The 19,140-nt window shown below is 43.6% G+C and overlaps 1 protein-coding gene across 6 annotated transcripts in view; it reads right to left on the bottom strand.

Annotated features, from left to right (window-relative positions):
* ASB2 (ankyrin repeat and SOCS box containing 2) overlaps window positions 1-19,140 on the bottom strand; it is a 46,191-nt gene that overhangs the window by 25,000 nt on the left and 2,051 nt on the right. For 3 of the 6 annotated variants that reach the window (XM_039712891.1, XM_039712896.1, XM_039712897.1), the window contains exon 1: window positions 5,390-5,799. The exons of 2 other annotated variants lie outside the window; for them this stretch is intronic. The gene's annotated coding sequence lies outside the window, so the exon portion shown is untranslated. Of the gene's footprint in view, window positions 1-5,081; window positions 5,151-5,389; window positions 5,800-16,726; window positions 16,743-19,140 lie in introns of those variants that run through there. One more of the 6 variants, XM_039712892.1, reaches the window with a different exon arrangement.

The raw sequence follows: 19,140 nt of genomic DNA, 5'->3' as shown, positions 1-19,140 counted from the left end.
AATTTTTTCCACCTTATCTGGAGATCTTCAAGCAACATACAAAGCTATGCTTTGAAGTGACTTTGTTTCACTCAGTGAGGAGAGCAAGGCCACAATGTCTGTTTCACTTCTGATTTTTTGGTTTTTCACAGAACAAAGTTCAAGGTCATGAGTGAGATGGAAATGAGAGAAGTGGGAAACATTGGGCACACTCAGCAATCACAGAATGACTGTGAACCACCACTGCAGGACTAAAAAGGCAAAGACAATTCAAAATACTGCAGAATTTCAAGCAGTGACAGGGGAGCACTGATACCCTGAACGGTGCAATGCTCTAGCAGGATCTCATTTGGATGCCAGAGAGCACTCTGGCCATCAGTGTCCAAGAGCCAAGGGTTTATTTAATGGGAGGAGGTGGAGAAGCTTGCCTCTTATAAGAAAATAACAGCCAGTGCGGAATAGGTTTGATTTTATAAGGGCTGAGCAGGAACTGTGTAAAATAACAGGGGGCACTGGGGTGAGGAGCAATGGGAACGAGCTGCTCAGGAGGACAGGGACATGACAGGAGAGGACAGGACCCAGCAGGAGAGGACTGTGGGGACATGTCCCCCAGGGGCAGAGAGGTGAGGGGCTGGCTGAGTGTAGCAGGGGAGCTACCAGGAAAGCTGCCTGTCCCCACCCTGTCCCACAGTGCCACAGCAGGGCTGGCCTTCAGCTCCTCACAGCCCTGCTCTGCCCAGGATCAGCTCCTGCTGCTCGGGGCCAGCAGCAGAGCCGTGAGCGTGGGGACAGCAGAAGCACCCCACTTCCCACTGCTCAGGAGCTGCCTCAGCAGCAGCCTCAGGGCAGCTGTCAGCTCCCTTGCCCTGCACAGCTGCTCTCTCCACCAAGCACCCAGCTCAGCCTGGTTTCCTGGGCACTCACACTGAAACCAGAGGGGTCCAGCAGGCCACAAGCCTCGCACCAGCAGGAAAGTGCCCTGCTGCAGCCTCCCTTGCTGCTGTGTGCACAGCCAAGAGACAGTCCTGACCCAGAGGAAATGACAGATCCCCAAATACAGTTTGAAGAAATTGCAAGAGCTTGAATCAATCAAGTAACTTAAAATATTTGATTTAGGCTTTTTACTTCAGACATGGTGATATTTCCCACATCAACAGCCACTTCAGGCCCTAAACCCGCTCCAGAAAAAGTGGGAACACTCCAGGTTAAAGGGAAGCCCAGCAGATTTCAGATTGACATTTTGACTTTCAACAACAAAGGATGTATTTTACAGCCATGAAAAATGCCAAAATAAAACCTTCAATTGCTGTAAATAATGCAACCCAGTTTTGGTGGGTTTTTAAATTTCTCTCTTTTTTTTCCCCCCTTTATTTTCAGCCAGATCTCTCATGACTGCTGTTGCTTCCTTTTTGCAGTTGGTGCCTCAGCTCTGCTATGACCCTTGCTGTCCCAAAGATTCAAGCCCAGGCATCACCCTGCTGGCAGCCTCCCTGTGCCCCCGCTGCTCCTGTACCTGCCTTTGGCTGCTCTCCAGCCAGCAGCTGGCTAGGAACTGTGACACAGCTTTGTTTGTCCAGATGCTCTGCTGCTGTTGGGCTTGCTCAGCCCCTGGCACGCTGGGCAGTACTCCCACAGTCTAGCCTAGGAATTCACGTGGTGCCTGGTGAGCTGCAGATGTGTGGAACCACCGGCTGGAGCTGGCAGGAACATCCAGCAGTCGTCTGCAGCATCCAGCTCTGCAATGCCTGAATGTAGGGACCTGGCCCCAGTGGTGACTCAGAAACCTAAACAAAGCCGTCAGCAGGGAGGGCAGGATCTGATCTTAAGCTCCTAATGGAGGTGATGCACAATGAATCCTTGGAGAAGGCAAGAATGGAGATGAAACTGCTCCCCTCTGAGGGCAACCTGCTCCAGTGCAGGCTGGGACACAGATCCCTCCTCTGTATCCTCCCAGTCCCATTGCCATCATTCTGATGGCAGTGGATCCATCGCTGCTGATCTGAGCTGGTGTTGCAGTGCCTTCTGTGGGAGCCTGGGCTTTAGGTAGTGTACAGGACACCTCTGCCAAGACAGCTCCCCACCCTGGCACAGAGGAGCTAAGTGATAGCTGCTTCACCACCTCCCAAATGGATCTAGGTGTAAAGGCCACTTCTGGACCTTCTTCCCCCCCTCCTTTTGTTCCACACATTCTTAAGGCAAAGGGAGCAAAAGGGAAGATTTTAGATTTGTGGGGATCACTCCTATTTCATCCTCTTATCCTTTGTAGGGGTTAACTGGGTCCAACCCACTCACAGAGAAAAGGGAGAACCTCTCCTGCATGTTGGTGAGCCTCGCTAATCTAAATATTTTGACAAGAGTTCCATAGAGTGCAGAAACAACAGTGTTGGCTGCAGCTCCCATCACTGACTCATCCTGCAGGGAGAAACTTCATAGGGCTCAAAATAGAGAAAGGTTTCAGTTCTGCCCATCGCACTGCACAATCATGATGAAGGTGTGGGGGTCACATCCTGAGCTGCAGGAGCTTTTGGGTCCTTACTGGGAGCCAGGGACAGCCTTGGCTGCCCTCAGCCCCTGCAGAGAGTGTTCTAGTTGGGCTTGAAGCTGTCCCTGCTGTCTCCACTTGCTCAGACAAGTGTGCAGCGACTGAGTTTGGCAGGAGGCTGGGCACATGCCTTCTTCCCTACAGCTCCCTGCAGAGCAGAGCAGAGCCACCACCCTCCCCTTCCACCTGAGGATGCTTTTGTTTGAAGCTGCAGGACAACAGGACAGGGGAACCGGTGTGAGTTATGTCTGTAAGAAGCTGCAGTGGGACAGCTGAGCTGCAATAACAGGCTGAGCACATGCCCTTGGCTTGAGGCTAATGCACCACAGCCTAATTCAGTTTACCCTTCTTTCCTTGAGGCCAAACTCAGCTGCATCACCTGGCAGTGGCCTGGCTCAGCTGACACAGCAGGGCTAAGTTTACCCCATCTGAGGCCATCAGTGAACTGCCAACCACAGACTTATAAAAGCTCACTAGGCTAATGTGCTATAAGCTAAATATTTTCCACCTTCTGTAATTAAGGTGTGAAAAAAAAATCAATTTTTGTTGCTAGAAATGTTTGAACAAGTCTGGATTAGTAAGATCTGGCCAAAGTGGTCTCTCCAAGTGCAGCTTGAATCTATTTCCTTGCTCTAAGCCAGCTTACTGTAGGTTTAAAGTATTGGAATTAGATTTAAAAGTTAAATGCTGTGTCTATTTTTCATCCTAACTTCAGGTTTTGGGGGAATGTTTTAACATTTGGCTGTGCTCTGCATTTCTCTGGCAGCCCAAGAGGCCATCTTCACATGCAGGTAGCACACAGCATCTACTGGGACAGCAGAACCTGTAGATTTTAAAGCTCTGGGTATAGGGCCCATATTATTTCTTAGAGAGTGCTTTCCTTTCAGGTCTGATGGCTTCACCAGTGATCTCTCTTGGCAGAGACATGTCTTGGAATTCTGCTGTCTGTGCTGCCATTTAATAAGTCAGTCTGACAAGATCTTCTTGAATCTAAACTTACCACCATTTCCACATAGAGTCTGATGCTGATAATAATTTTGCCTGATCATCCTGATTTCAGTGAAAGTTTGTTAATTCAGATGTGTAATCAGGCCTGTGCCATACAGAGGCACCTTAGATGCATCCAGTGACCAGAAGGTAAGGTTGAAAATAAAATACTTGTGCAAGGACCATGCTGCGACCTTCTAACCTGTGTTGATGAGCAGCTGTGCCTGGTAGATCTCTGAAACCAAAGGTACTGCTCACAAGGGGGACTACTGGTAATCACCTACATGATGGCAAAAGCCAGAGACAAACACAATTAGGTTGCTATTATGTTCGGACTACAAGCTCTGTCAACACAGTGCTTAGGAGAATGGGTCTCTGATCCCTGATGCAACATAAATAAACAAGGATTACGGCTGGCTTTGAACATGCAGAACCGTGCAATTCAATACCATTAGCATTTGAAACAACTGGTCCCCGTTGATAGCACTTCTTTAAAGAAAAGCTTAGCGAGGCTGCATGCCCCCCCCCAACAGATCTCAGGCAGCAGAATTAGCAGAATTACTTATTTCTGTCAGAGAAGCATGGCAGATAAGTGACAAGGTCATTAAGGGAACAGAGCCAGGCTTTGCCTGCCTTTGCGCTGAGTTTATTCCAGTCAGCTTGTAACTGAATACAGAACCTTGTTATTTATGGCTCAGGGTGCAATAAACCACATTTGTGAAAACATAACCAAGCCTTTGGAGGCTGCAAAAGAGAGAGAAGAGGAGCAGCTTCATCATTTTGCCTTTTGCGAGAAATGGTTGAGCTCCTGCTTCTGCAGATCCGTGTTTGCCTTCCACGTGTTTGTCTTTACTTCTGAAAGCAGCAGGAGCCCACATGGGGAAGGCAAAGAGGCTGGATGTCTTGCCAGCAAACGGAGCCTTCCTTCAGTTCTTACTGTGGCACCTTTCAGAGCAGATCCTCCGTGGGCAATGGAAACCAGACCGACTTGCAGCACTTAAAGTGCTCGCATTTTTGCTGCATTTCAGATCAGTTTTCTGATAAACCTTTGCAGTTTTCCAAGGGTATTATATTGGATAGCTGTTACAAGGAAGCAAATGATTTTTTTTTTAAACCAGAAAGATTTCAGTGCCCATCAGCTCTGCCGGAGCTGAGACATCAGAAGGATGACACCTCACGCTGCCCTGCTGCGGCAACAGGCAAGGATTCTTTGTGGTGACAGTTTATGCAAACCACTCAAGTTCTAGCCCAGTGCTGAAGGAGCAAAGCCAGGCTTCCCGAAGGAATCCTCTGAGCAAACAAATCCCCGTGTTCAGCCGCAGCTGTCAAAACAGGTCACCTATCAGCATGGCATATGCCCTGATGCCACCAAATCATGATTCTGTGCAAATTCTTTACTGGAAATCACACACCTACCTGCAAGTTTTTATTTCTCCTCAGAACATATTAATCCACACAGAAATTAGTGCAATATTAGCTTCATGTCAAGCCAACTAGAAATTTTAAAATTAAAGCAATTATTTGCTGATGAAATTTTTCTCTTTCACACTGTGCCTTGCATGCTACATTCTACCTTAGTATGCTTTAGCTACAGCATTGATTTCTGAGCAAAATATTCTAGGGACAAAGCTACAGGCACCACCTGCGAGTAAAAGAAAAATAAGGAAATGACAGAGCTACTGTTCTGTTTAACAGACAGTGTTTTATGGCATATTTGAAAAAAATACCAAAGCCCAAAACAAACAAAAGCAAATCACAAAGCTCCCGAGACTGTTTAGGTGTTAGGTTACAAACTGCTGTAGGAATAAATATTTGCATAGACATAATGAACTGAGAGATTGAAAGTACTAAATAAGTTCAAAACATGCATATTTGCATTACCTTTTTGTTCTGAAATAAAAGGGTTATAACTGTGTTGAAATGGGTTATCTCCTTGGTTAAGTCTTAATTCAGAAAATCCTCGCTGGTATTTGTCTCCCTGCTTTGCCTGGATGTTTCGATCAAGTGCAGGACAGCTTTGAAACACACTCACTTTGAAGCCCGGAGTTTATTTCTGGATCACCCCATGATCAGCGAATACAAGCCAAAATATAAGTTGTTCCCAATCTCAGATTTCCTGTTTGAAGATGCACAGCAGAAACTTGTACCAATCCTGAAGTTCTTTGTTGCATTATCTGAAGAACTTCACTTCATCAACATCCTGGAGCTAAATGACACAAAGCTGACCTTTCTATTACATCATTATTTATTGTCCCTGACAAGTAGACCATATATGGATATGTTTCTGGAACCTAAAGAAGAAAAAAAAAAATTGCCATATAATTTTCAAGTAAAATATGCTGTCCTGGAGAGTTTTATTTTCTTGGGGAGAAGTGACCTCCATTTACTTTTGTTTTAGCTGATGCTTTTTAAAAAAACAACCAAATATTACTGGGCATTTACTGATGTCTTGGAGTTGTTCATATGTTTTTAAGGCTGCAAGTTGGAGACTTCAGGATTCCAAAAGATGACAACAGCACTTGTGAACCTGTTCCAAGTAGTATTTGTAAGAGCTTACTAGTGGAATAGGACTGCTCTCATATCACCTAATTGTGAACATCAGACTCTCTGAGTCCTCAAGGCCATAAATGTGAAGTGTTACCCATCTTCCCCACATCCTGAAGAAGGCAAGCTGGCCAAGGAGGGGATAGCACTGTTCCAGGGATGAGTTAGAATAAAAGAGTCAGGCACATACAGGAGAACTGTCCCTTGGATAGTCTGGATCATGGGAATAATACCGCTCACTTTGGGAAGGTTTCCATGTGTTTGTCCAGTGAATACAATGAATGAAGGGAAACCATAATAGGATATCAAAGTTATGCCTATCCATTTTCCTTCAGCTCCTCTTTCACTCATTCCCATGCCAAAACATTGCACACACTGAGAATAAAGACTAGATGGAAGTGGGTCTGGAATCCTTTCTCAGTACCTTGTGGAGGCTCAGGTTCACTGAAGGAACCCTGTCAATGCATGAACACCCCCATCTACGGCTTAGCAAGAGCAATCTTGAAGGGAAAAAATGTAGCAAGACTATACCATCCACTAATATATGATTCCTTTCACCTCATCTGCTTTGTTTTTAGAGTCTTTCAGGACCAGCATCATTCCCTCTCCATGCTTGCTCCTGAATCCATCTTGCTCCAGCATGGTATCACGGTGAGTACATGGCACATCTTCCTTCCCTGCTGTCTGAAAAACAATCTGCCCCTCATAACTAGTGCTGGAACTGTTCTGTCCAAAGTTAGTCATTCAGCAGTTACAGTGACAGACAAAAGGAGCCCTGAATGTCATCACCAAGAGTGTGAGAAACTCTTACACCCTTGACAAGATGTCAGCCAACCCTCTGTGACTTTTAAACAACACCCAATGCTTTTTCCCTTGATACTGTTTCAAGATTGTAACTAGCCTTGGCTTAAAACCATGAGCATCTCCCACATTTAACCCTTCCGCTTGCTGTTTGGCAGTCTCTCACCCTTGATCGCTGAACTCAAGAAAAATTGCTGATGCTGTGATTCAGATTCGTGCTTTGCAAAGGCAAAGGTGTCTGGTTTTCCAGGATGGCCTGTTTGATTATGAAAAGACAGTGGGGCTCGAGGTCCCATGGGCGGTGGACATTGCAGGTGGCTCCCCATGCCACTCCCAGCAGGCACACTGCAGCTCCCTTCCCTCCCACGTTTCTGGGCTTCCTTGCAAAACTCTGTGCACCCTTGATGTATTTGAAGCTGCTATGAATGCTGATGCAACATTTTCCAATAAAAGCACGGGACTCTGCTTCAGAAGATCTATTTTCAGATACCATTAGCTCTCCCTTTTGTCTTGAGTAAATAATTTAACTCCTCTGTGTATCATTTTCTACATTAGTGAAGTGGAAATAATCAAATGCATTAACTTCAGAGAACAGTCCAAAATTCCTTGCAGATGGGAAGCCAACAGGACTACTTATATGGACACAGACTGCTGAATAAGACCTTATTTAATTAGTATCTGTGAAATCCTCAGAGGACAACCTCATATAAGTTTGAATTTTAATTACAGAAATAACTATACAGAAATGAAATCATACATTTGGGAGTTGATTTTTTTCCCCAATAAAACAATATTGTGGCTTTATTACAACACATCCAAAGCATAATAATAACAATCATGATTTATTAGCATTGCATCAGATTGGCTAATATTTCCCCTGGGGCATGAGAAGTTACAGATCTGCATTTTCAGCTTGACTCTGAGACATTTTAATACATTACAACTGTCACCTGCAAAAATAAATATGTAAATTTCCACTATTTTCTGGGACAGATTTCATTCTTAGACACTGCATATTAGATCTATTCACTTCCTTTAAATAGAAGTGATGGAAATGGCCAACTCATGCTGATGGGAGGGAGTCAGCTAGGGTCTCACAAGCAAGGCACAGAAGAGATTTGAATCTGGGAGGACAAAAGAAGGATGACCATGTGAAAACAGATGAAAAAATAACCAGCAAGATTGTTTTCTCCTTCATATTTCCTCAAAATAGCCAGAAGAAGCCAGGTTAGAAAAGCACATTTAAAATTTCTTTCCTTTGTCTCTACTTCCATTAGCTGAATTAATTATCCTGTCATCACTACTAAGCCCTTCAGCTCTACTAAGCTACACAGCTGAATCTGGCAGCTGAGGCTGGAGGAAAAAACAAAGTTCGTTTGTGCATCCCAGGAGACCAGAGAGCTTGTTATTGACTCCCTGTGTGTGCAGAGCTGCCACAGATGTGCCTTCACGTGGTGAGGGGCAGGTGAGAATGGGCATCAGCACAAGCTGCTGTCCATAGCCTGTATCTACCAATGGTGGCTAACTCTGCTGCATCCAAACACTTGGCACGTGTGTGGCTCTTCTGAAAGGAAGAAAATACTGACTACTAGTTCTGATAGTAACAGTTCTTGCACAGAAAATCCTCATAATACCTTGCCTCAGGACAGTGTATGTCTTTGTGCACCAATTACCTCTAACTGCTGGCTTGTTACTTAGATCTGGTCTGAAGTTTTCCTGCAGAAAGACAGCAAGGTATTTTGAGTGGCACATTTCCCTGAGAGAATAGAGCTAGAGTACCATCATATCCAGTGAGCAGAGCTTTGCATTCAGTGTTGCCATGCTGTGCTTCCATCAGACAGTCCCAAAGATTTAATCTTTGCCAACACCAGAACCACGAGCACCTCTCCTGTGCCTCCTGCTACACAACCCACATTCAAATAATGAGAATACAGAAACTCCCACATGAAAAGATGGTTTCAATTTCCTTTGCAAGAACTAATGATTGCTTTGGCTACAATACCCTGTGAGAGGCAAGGAGCCAGAGGAACTTGTATGGGAAAAGGTGCAGGATGTCACGCATGCCCAGGGGTAATGAATATGATATACATTTTTCCTTACTGACTTTGCTGCCTAAATACTTTTTTGATGGAAAGATGTAGCTGTTTTGAGATCACTCTACCAAGATTATATTTCTCCTTTCAGGAGGAATTTATTCAACTTCAGTAGTTGCTGACACACACCCTGAATTAGGGTAGACTTTGCCTCAGTGCATGACTTCTACCTCTGCACAGTAGCTCCTTCTCACAGAAATTTTTTCCCTTTCAAACCTAATCAAAATGAAGTCCTCACTCCTCTAGAAATGTGACATGAGCACAAAGGAGAGCAGCCAGTATCCAGGTCCTAAGACCACTTTCAGGTATCCAATGACTCAGCCCTGCCAGCGAGCTTTGTAAGAGAGTACAGCTACTACAGTCAATGCCGCTCTGCAAATGTCACCATAAGGTCACATCCACTGACTCAACCTGAAAGAAGAACCAGTCAGAGGGAACATGAAAATCTAATATGAAGTGAACACAACCCAAAGACTGTATAAACAAATGCATGTTCCTTGGAGGAAGAGTGAAATCACAAACATTATCATTTAGTTCTCTTTGCTGTGCAAATATCATTTATCTTATGTTATAATGTATGTTAGTAAGAATTCTAATGAAAAACTTGCCTTTACCTTGACCTTTACAAAATCCACAAAATTCAGAGATATTGCTGCAATCCCAGGGCTCTGAGGCTCCTGCAGGGGAGCAGGAGGATGGGAATGGCAACCTGAGACACAAGCTGCTGTGAATAGCAAAGGTCCTGGGAAAAACAGTGTCTCCAAACTGATGGAAAGATGAAAACCAATTTTTATGGAAAATAACTTTTTCATAGGTTTTTAAAAGAAATCCTTGGATATATGCAACGGCTGTTTACCTCTGTTTAGTCTCTTAGGATAGTTTATGAGCAAAGTCTCTCTTGAAGCTTTTCTGTGTTACTCTCGAATTCCTTTCAGACTGATTTGTTTTTAACTACTGTGTCTGCTGTATGCAATAAGACCTATTGCATTGCTCTCCTTCCCTTCCTGCAACATGAGAGGCTTTCTGCATATGGATCTGTCTTTGCTTAACTCTTGCCACAAATAAACAGACCTCAAAAAACCAAAAAATATCCCTGCCTAAAGTCAGCAGCTTGCAGTAATGTCCATAACTTTTACTACAATGACATCCAAGGAGTTGCAGGTCCCTGTATGCTTGGAGGGAAGCTGAGACAGGTACTAGCAGAGCAGCAAGGCAGAGCACGACTCTCCTGTGCACAGCCCCAGGGGAAAAGTGCAGGAGTTGGGCTCTAGAAAGGTGGGCTCCAGCCTGGCTTGGGGTGGATGCTGGAGATTGCTGCTGACCAACTCAACAGAAAGGGACTCAGCTGCTGTGGAGCTCAGAGATTGAAAGCAAGGGGAGAGGTTGTCCTCCACTTTGATCCTGCTGTGCTGGCCCACTCCCCTGATGAGGTGGCCAGGTCTGGGACATGGGTGGTTGCGTGCAGACAAGAGCAGCAGAGGCTCCAGAATAGGCCATGCTAAAGGACATTGCAGCAGGCTCTCTATTTACCCAGGGCTGGTTTTGTGTGCTGTCAAATTTGTATAATAAATACAATCCCTGAAGCCCTGTTCAAATGAACTGTCCTTTATATTGCCATGGAGAAAGCTTCTTTGTCCTGCACTGACTGAGCATGCAACCAGAGAAGAGCAGAGGTTTATGCCTCCTTTAAGTTCAAATCACAAAGCAACAGGTTTGATTCACAAGGCTGACATTTAATTATTTGCCCTACATCTCAGGTTAAATTTAGAGCTAAATTTAGAACAAGTGTCTGGACAGAATGTCATGACACCAGTGTATATCTGTTGCACAACATGCCATATGAACATGTAATGTTTAACTGGGTTAAAAATAACTGTACACTTACCTAACTCAGCAGACCCCTGTACTCTGTCTACTGAGCTGGTAAGCAGACAGTGCAATAGCAAGAGTTACAAGTATATTCTGGAAAGAGATATTACTAAAGGCAAAAAGACAGAAAAAATATTTTTCTGTTTCTGTTCTTGCTTAGCTTTTTTTTTTTTTAATCAAGCAGTAAGTGCTGTTTCATTGTAATATGACAGTCCACATAATCTTTAAAATTGATGTGAATGAGTAAATTAGAGTGAAGTTGTGAAGAGTTTTTTCACCACTGAAGTGAGAGATCACTCATTCCTTAAGAGCAGACTTAAATGGCTGTTAAAACTCCCACCTCAAGCTTAAAAGAGGACAGATTCTTTCACATTAAAAAGGTAGCTTGCTACATACAAGCTACAACAGGCTACACAACACCAATTAATGTGGCTGAGTCAGGTAGACCCAGATCTCCAAACTAAGCATCATTATCTTCCTTGAGCTGTGTTTGGAGATCACAACTCCAGGAAAAACCACGCTTGTTTTACAAGTGTCAAAACCACAAAGTAAGACGGGGAAAATCTGTTTAACACCTTTATAGATAAGATGAGAACAGCACAAAAGCACAGATGAGGGCTGGAGTGAAGAGCCGATGCTTTGATGTCACTGAGAGCTGTAACAATAAGCAGAATCTATTTTCTGTACTTGAGCTGCAGCTGCACTTCAGTTCTTTGGCATTTATCTAGACCCACCCTGCTGCTAAGGACAGGTTAGGGTGTTTTCACCAGGCCTTGTTTGGTGGGGCTGCAGGTGCCTCAGCCATGCGTGGGGGATGGCCAGCACTGCCAAGTTCTCGGGTTCCAGGAGCTGGCAGCCTCTGTGGCTCCCTGCTGAGGAAACATCCTCATAGGGCTCCAGCTCCACCCTGGAGCTACAGCCTGGCAGAGGGCAGGTCACCAGGATGAGACAGAATGCTGAATGCTGCTGACCATCAAATGCAGAGGCCAAGAGCTGTGCAGATCAGCTGGGTGTCAGGGTGCACTGAGAGCCCCTGGGCAGCGCGCAGGGCGGCTGAGCAGGAACTGGGGGAGTGCCTGTGGTAGCTGAGCAGGGAGAGAGTTTTGTTTCAAGGCCCTACAGTGGGATACAGACAGTTCCCCAGGTCATGAGGCTGGTCCAGCCCAAACAGAGGGGGCTGTTACCTGGCAGCTGCCCAGGTGATGGGAGCCCGTGCAGGTTCAGTCTGGGGACAGGATGATCTGTCACATCCTGGGCTGCTGTGGGTACTGTCTGGTCTCCTCAGCCAAAACTCTCACCCTCAGGTGGGACAGTTCTTTGGGACCAGAGCAAGGAACAGCACCATGCCAGTGCAGGGAAATGTATCCATCTACTTTGTGCTTCCTTTCTGGATACCAAAGCACAGGCATGTCAGCACAGCACCTTTCAAAAGTGCTCAAATTGTCTTCATAATTTTTTCATTTAATGAGTGATTTCCTTTTGACCTGAGATTGTGAGATAAGATAAGGTGTCTTAAACTATTCACAGTATTTATGAGTGAAATGGGTGCAGGCAGGATGTCAAAGATATTTTCTCTGAAATGCTGCAAAGACTGAGTCATTTCTTGGTTGTCACGTTCTATTTTTCATGAAAATAGTTTTGCTTTCTCTGCTGCAATTGTACATCATGTCTGTCACATCAGTTGTAGTCACTATTATGTGTCATGGATTAACCTCTGACATAATATAACTTTCTGTAGCTTGGCACCTAAAAATCAATCAGGCCAGTGGTCAGCTTAAGTGGACCCTATAGGCTGATCCTAACAGTGGTAGTTTGGGAGCATTTGCAGGAAACTTTGGTCAGGATAAATAGTTCCCCATAGAGAGATCCTGCCAGTTCATGATGACTGGTTTAAATCTTCAAAACTTGGTACTTTGCAACCTTTCCAAATAATTTTTTTATTATTTACTCCTCAACAGTCTTGTTTTCATACAACACCGAACCCCGATACGAACCTTGCTGAATTATTTATCTCTGTGACATTTTGGAACAACAGGTCCCAGAGCCTCAAATAGCACATTCCTGCACTATTGTTGTCAGGCTTCTGACAACCTCTTGCTGTGTACCAGTGAAGACCTACATGTGGCTGCAACACCAGGAGCAGGGACCTCACTCCCAGGTGCATGCTGGCACTGTGGGTCAGGCCCGAGGGGAAAGCCAGGCTGCAAACACCAGCTCAGATCTGAGTCACACGGAAATGACACTGGGGTATGCTGGAAACACGGAGGTCAGGCTGCACAGGAAACTGTGGTTAGCTTTAAAACCTAGCCAAAGAGAGTAAAAAAGTCCAAAACCTCATGCATGTACCAAGACTTCACTTTTTCAGGCAGCAGCTCTTAATGAATGTGCTGGCAGAGTCACTGGGGCAGCACATGGCAGCAGCAGAGCTTGAGACACATTTGTGTCTGGCAAGAACCAAAACACTCCTTCCTCTCTCAAAAAAAAGTGATTGATAGTGTAAATTTTTACCAGTTCTATTAAACATCTGTGGCTTAGGAATGAAGAGGAGTGAAGTGTTTCATAGTATTTTTATTTTTATTTTTTACAGAGGAGGAAAAAGGAGGATTTACCAGAAACCACTGGAGTAAGTGAAGGGTGTTGCCCTCATTACTGATCTTTGTAATTGCAATCCATACCACATGTTTGGCCTGAGGATCAGTTTGTTTCTGCTCTGCATCACATCTGTGTAACAAAGCATGGAAACTAATATTTGTTTAGTGGTATACTCAGGTGTAAAGCCATAAAGTCACCCCAGGACAATTGGTTCAGTACCAGGGAAGCTGATGGAGTCACACTGGAGTAAGTGAGGACAAAGCTGTCAGCCAAAACACCTGAAGGTTGCATAATACACTAGAAATAATACACATAAATATGTAAAGAAATAATAGAACAACCAGGCATCACCAAACTTTCTTTCCCTAGGGTAATTAATTCATTGTTATTTATGAAAAACTACTATTGTCTCTGCTGACCCTCTGTCAGGAGACACATGAATAAGGACTCTCTCTCTTCATATGTATATGTGCATATGAACAGATATTTTACTACAAATCTTCTGTACTTGGGTAAAGACTGAAGTCCTTTACCTGAGATATCCATTACAAGTACAAATTCGTGTGGCAAGAGAATAGCTGGGGAAAAGAATGCAGAAGATATGGGATTTCTCCAGCTTTCTTCCTATAAAGAAATTGTTCATATAGTTAAAACGCCCCTTCCAGACAATTTCCATCTGTCCTTGCTGGAAAACTGACAAACAAGGGCAGAGAACACAGATTTTTGCATTTATTTATGTAAAGAACAGACAGATCCCTAGGTACTATAAATCAGTACCTCCCTGATTATTTTAATGGAACTGTACTTGCTTCCAAAGTAAGTGGTGCTCAGGCACAACAATCACTTCAGGGAGAGGCAGATGTTCCATCAAGAGATTTTAAAAACTGTGCCTCAGATCAGTGAAATAACAACACACAAATGGTGCACACTGACTTGCAGTATGAATTTCTCAAGACACATTAACACTTTTCCTTTTTGAGCTCCAGATCAATATCAATAAAATCAGGCAAAAAGACTTCAAGCTCTTTAGAGGTGAGTAAAAAAGTCTTTGCTGATGCCATATGGTTCAGGGTAATTTACTGACATCCACAATTGCAAATACACCTGGAAAGGACCTGAGTGTACCTCTCTCTCTGAGCCAGGCATGAAAGCAATATAAAAAACAGGTGTGCATTCTGCAGGTGGTTAGGCTGAATTGCAGTAAGCAGGAAAAAGAGTTTATTGTAGGGAGTGTATGTTTCTGTTTCTCTACCACCTTGAGTGCACAGATCAGAATTCTGTACTGGCTAAGCCTCCTTAGGAAAAGATCATCAGAAAGGTTAGCAGCACAGTATGCATATTTTCAGAGAACCAAATGAAATTACATCAAAATAAAGCTACTATTCAATATAACTAAAATAGCATAAACCAGAGATCAGCATGGGGCATTGCACCTCTTGATTGTTTCATACAAGAAAAACACACACTTTGCTGTGCAAATTAAACAAAATACTGCTGAGACAACTTCCACTGGAAGATTTAAAAAAAAAAATGTACCTTGCGCACATATGCACAATTGCACCAGAGATGCAAAGAGAGGAGTAGGAACTATGTGAAAAAAGGACAGCATGAGAAAGCCAAACACCTTCTGAAAAATCAAAGAAATCTTATACCAGCCCTCCAATTTTATTTGTAGTACTTGTATTTTGAAGCTATCCTCAGAACTATATTGCATATCCTCAGATAATATTGCATTTTTTGCAGTTGATTTAGAAGCTCTCAGGCTGAGAATTCTCCCAAGGTCCTACACTCAGCAAGGAAGGGACATTTTCCCAGATAAGGGTGTTAGCATGACTTGGCAGGTCTCTGCACAGTGGCATGCAGAAGAAACATTTGTCAGGGTAGGCCTGAGGTTTGTGATCACCTGGCCACTATCTCTGCCTGGCCATGGCTAAGGCTGCTTCAGGAACAGGTTTGTGGCTGTGGCCAGGAATGTGGCTCCCTGCAGCCCCTTTCTGCTCAGCAGAATGATTGAGTAGTACCTTTCCTGTACACACAAAGACCTCTATCTGTGTACATAGTGTTGTACATTTATGGGTGGCATCCCAGAGCAGAAAAGCAAACTGGAATGATGTCAGTACACACTGACTGAAGTTAAATCTGTTTTGCAATGTGGGGAAGGGAGATTGTAGAAGACAGTGAGGTGATCATCATTGCAAAATCAGAATTTATAGAAAATAATATGGAGTCAATAAAAAATGAAAAGATAGAGTAACATCATGCATAATAGGACACATATGTGCACAACTGGTTAACTCAGCTCCAGAGAAGCTTTGGCAGACCTGGGAAACTGAGTATGTGCAGCTGCTGCTCATGTATTGAGTCCATCTAATCCATCCCTCAGCCACAGCATGCCCACCCCTGTGGTATCTGTTTACACAGCACAGAGCTGTGGCAAACCCGCATTGATCTGCTCAAAGTTGCTGCACAAATCTACTTCCTTGCTGCTTACACCGAGCTGACTTGTCCATCAGCCTTCTCAAAATACTGCAAAAGGTTCAAGAGGCACAGTCCTTCCCACATGTGCTGGCAGCAGTTCTTTCCAATAGACTATCTCTCCAAAAGAATCAGCAAAATACCAGACATGCCCATTAGTTTTGCATATTTCAAGACCATTGTCTTGCAGTTTGCCTTCAAAGACACTCATCCCCAGTAATAAAACACTCCAGACAGCCAAACTTTATAACTATGAAAAGTTGGAAATCTCACCTTTCTCTATTGTGCAATATGATGTCAAGTATTTGCTGCCTGGCCTCTGTGTGCAATCCTAAAGTATAATCTTTGCACCAACTTGTCAGGAAGCTGGACAGGTGTGTTTTATATTCTCTCTATTTAGCCCACTTTGTCCTCATAAGGAGCCCTGCCCATATGGAAATATATTTTTATAAAAACACCCATTCATATTATATGCAGAACCTCTCAAAGTTGAGTCATCTCTGTGAACATTCAGACCAGAACCCCCCTTTGGCATTGCAACTGCTGATGCCAGAGCAATAGGAGATTCTTTTCTGTGTTTCAACACAACCCTTCCTCATCTTTGCTATCATGCAGTACCAGGCAGAGCTGTGTGGTTGTATGCCTTGACAATGCACCACATACCATTGCTATTATCAGGATGACAGAATCGAGAATCACAGAATATTCTGAGTTGGAAAAGACCCACAAGGGTCATCAAGTCCAACTCTTAAGTGAATGGCCTATATAGAATCCAAAACCTTGCCATTGTTTAGCACCATATTCTGACCATCTAAGCTAATCTGTATTAGGAAAAAAATCTTACCACTGCAAGCTGGGATTTTTCATGCAAAGTCTGAGTCCAGAAGCAAATTCTTGATCTGTTTCCAAACATGCAGTGTAATCTTTATTTAAAAACAAAATATAATAAAATACATCAAATTTCATGTTGCATTTCCATTAAACTTAATATTGAACCTAAAAGATATAAGATATTTTGTTGAAATAACAAAAAATACTGAAATGATCTTGCTTCATAAAATTTTCCAAGTCCTGTAATTGCTTCTGAAATCAATCAATCTATACAAAAATCAGAATATTAAACTTCCCTGTTATTAATTCAAAATTGTTTTAAGAACTTTTCAAGCCATCACTGCATTGAGTATGCCCAGGACAAATGTACTATAGAGAAGTAGATGCATCCTGCCCTCTTCTCTTCTAGCTAACCTGATTATAACACCAACAAATGCAATTGATTCTCTTTTAATTTGCATTAGCATCACTGAACTTATGACTTGGCCAAAGAATTAAACAAGGATGTCTCAACAGAAAGTCAGTAACTAGGAATACAATTAAAAGAAAAGATGATGCCTCATTCACCTATTAAATGCAGCATTTCATTTCTCTTGTGCCAGAAGCAAGCTTTTATTTTCATAAGTTTTTTAAAGACTAACAGTGGGAAAAGGAAATGAGGCAGCACAAACTTCTGAGCAGAAACAGAATTGAATGAAATGACAGAGGGAGAGAAAAATAAACTGGTACCAGAGCTTGAAAATTGAGAATCAGGTAGGGCTAAGCTCACTCTGCCACAATATCAGAGTGTAACACAGGGCTGCCTCTGACAGTCTCATCTGACCTCCTGCATGTCTGTTGTTTCATCTATTCTGTCAGTAAAATAAATCAGCACAATGTTGCAGTATTGGTAATAGGAGCAAGGTACCAAAAGGGACTCATTGCATCTTTAGGTCTTGTCCCCTGCTGTAAATAAACATTATGCACAATCCTCATTCAGAATATAATGAGACCCATCAAAAAGGAGCATGGAAATTTGGGCAAAACACAATAAGAGACTTCAAGAACAGCTGAACTGGACAAGACAAATGCTAATTTAAAACAAAATGGGGTTTGAGATTTGGGAGCTCAGGTTCCTTCTGCAGTCAGCAGGGATTAACCTCTGTTATCTAGTCTACTTATCAACAAAGCAGCTGCCTAAAAAATGTGGGTGATGGAACATTCTCTCCCCCTCCTCTAGTCATTATTTGAATACAGTGGTTCTTGACCATGATGAGAAGCCCTCCAGGTTTAACCCCCAGGATATCAGCTGGTGATCAGCCACATTTGATGGGGCTCATTGAAGCTGCTCCTCCTGAGCAGTGCTGGGCACGTGGTGACACAGGGCCTGCAGCTGCCCAGAGGCTCCTGATGCCTGTGGGAGGGTGCTAAGTGATTTAGGTACACCCAGCATCAGAGGGCTTTCAAGAGGCTGTAACTTGCAAGGACAGGATGCAAAGGGATGGTGTCCAACATGGCTCTAGCCCCAGCTCCTGTTACACTCAGTAATATATTGTTCAAAACCTCTTTCCACTGATTACAAGGTTCTTTTTAATTGTCTCCTGGTCCTTTATTTCTTTTGCTGCCAACTCTATCCTTTAGCTCAGCTGGCTCTCCACTCTCCCTGATGTTATGCCCTTGCTTTATTTATAGAAAGCACTGGTATCCACTCTGGAATATTTTCTCAGTAGCGGTGAGCCAGCCAAGTTCCCGTTGTTCCAGCCAGGCTCTCTGCTCCCCTGCTCTGCTCAGATCTCCCTACTGCACCTGTGTGGTCTGAGGCAGCCTTTTGGGCACACTGCATGCAGCATTCGGGAGTAGAGCTCATAAATGTCTAGTACCACAGGACATTAATGCTTGCTAATATTAAGTATTATGGTAATTAAAATTATTTTTATTTTTCACGAGACTGAACTGTCAGAACTGCTGGATTTCCCCCTCAAAGGATAGTTGTTTTATATACTCCTTCAACATCATAGAAATTCTCTTCATGAGGCATAACATGATTAAAAGCTCCTTTGACAACAAAAGGTCCCTATAACAACACTTTTCATTCTTACTGTTTGAACTAACTCTTCTAGAATTGTCTTGTGAGTTTCTCCATTTTCTTTGCAGGCTGCAACAGCTAGAGAGGAAAATTGCTAGATACAAAGTATATGAAGGATTTCCTGCTGAAAAACAGTGACAAATTGCCTGATAGTGTTACTCCACGGCACCTGCTGTCTCCTTTACTGTAATAACAGCAACGGGCAGTGCCGGGTTTGCTGCTGAGCTGGGTCTGGTTACCAGCAATCAGCTGTGCAGGGCTGTGCTGGGTGCACCTGGCAGCTGATGGCAGGAACAGCAGGGAGCCACTCAGACCCATTCCATGGGCTGAGCCTCTGTGCCTGGTCAGCACGGCCAGGGCCA

The sequence above is a fragment of the Passer montanus genome, unplaced genomic scaffold, assembly GCF_014805655.1.
Source record: "Passer montanus isolate IOZ18808 unplaced genomic scaffold, ASM1480565v1 scaffold27, whole genome shotgun sequence".
NCBI classification, from domain to species: Eukaryota; Metazoa; Chordata; class Aves; order Passeriformes; family Passeridae; genus Passer; species Passer montanus.
Note: the sequence above shows the minus strand (reverse complement) of the source record. Positions and strands in the feature narration are given on the sequence as shown.